Consider the following 1,129-nt stretch of genomic DNA (forward strand, 5'->3'; position numbering starts at 1 on the left):
GATTCAAATTCTAAAATGGATTTTAGTTTTTTTTTTTACCAAAGATAGGAGACTCGAATCCGCAACCTCTTAATTGAGTATAGAGAGACTATGTCATTTGAGCTATTACTCATTGACAAAATGAATTTTAGTTAATGTAATAAGATAAGATCAATTTCATTTAAAAGATTAGATTTCTTAGGAGGTGATAGATTCTTTTAACAAGAGATTTATTTATTTAAGTGTGAACTCTAAATGCATATAACGTTTTAGATAGAAAGTAAAAAACTAATGAGTACAAACTACAAACTAAATACATAAATACATATATTATTTAATTTATTTTAATATATATTTTATATAAATACTTAATTTAATGATTATTTTTATTATATACTAACATGATTGAATAAAAATAATAGAAAATTTAAGGGGAAAAGTTAAGACTTAACTTATTATTAGTTCTTTCAAGTTAGGTTAAGAAATCAACAAAAGTAGTTGATTAGCCAAACAATAATTATAAGTAAACCGTTAAATACCACTTAATGATACAAATAATTCTAATAATAGAACAAAGAAGATTATATGACATTGACATCTTTCAAAATTGGTTGCAAGCAAAGCTGCATAATTGAGAGCAGCAACAAAGAGATTATGATTACTATTTTGGGGAAGATAAGGCAAGAACATAGAATGTGAAGATCATTGTGGGTTTTTTAGATTAAATAGGATGGACATATATAATAATTATATATGGTCAAGGAATTGTAGCTAAGACATGAAAATGGAAACTTTCTATTGACAAAATCCAAGACATGGAAGGATGCAATGGATCCTTTGAAAAGGGCTACTAAACTTGTCCTCCATATATATGCCAATGGAACAAGGTTGACACACTATAGAAATTAGGGTTAGATGCAAAGAATGTGTACAAGTGAATCTAGTTGGATTTTGTTTAGTAGTTAATTTATTAATCTGTTTAAGTAAGTGTTAGATGTTTGAATTCTATCTTGTGCATGTAATAATTTATTGACTAGCGACAAACTCTTAAATGGATGTCCGATCTGCGATGGATTAATCATTGACCTAAAAAATATCGTAAAAAAAAAAAAAGAATGTATGTGTATATGTGTATTAATATTTTTTATAC

The sequence above is a fragment of the Arachis ipaensis genome, chromosome B01, assembly GCF_000816755.2.
Source record: "Arachis ipaensis cultivar K30076 chromosome B01, Araip1.1, whole genome shotgun sequence".
In the NCBI taxonomy this organism is placed as follows: domain Eukaryota; kingdom Viridiplantae; phylum Streptophyta; class Magnoliopsida; order Fabales; family Fabaceae; genus Arachis; species Arachis ipaensis.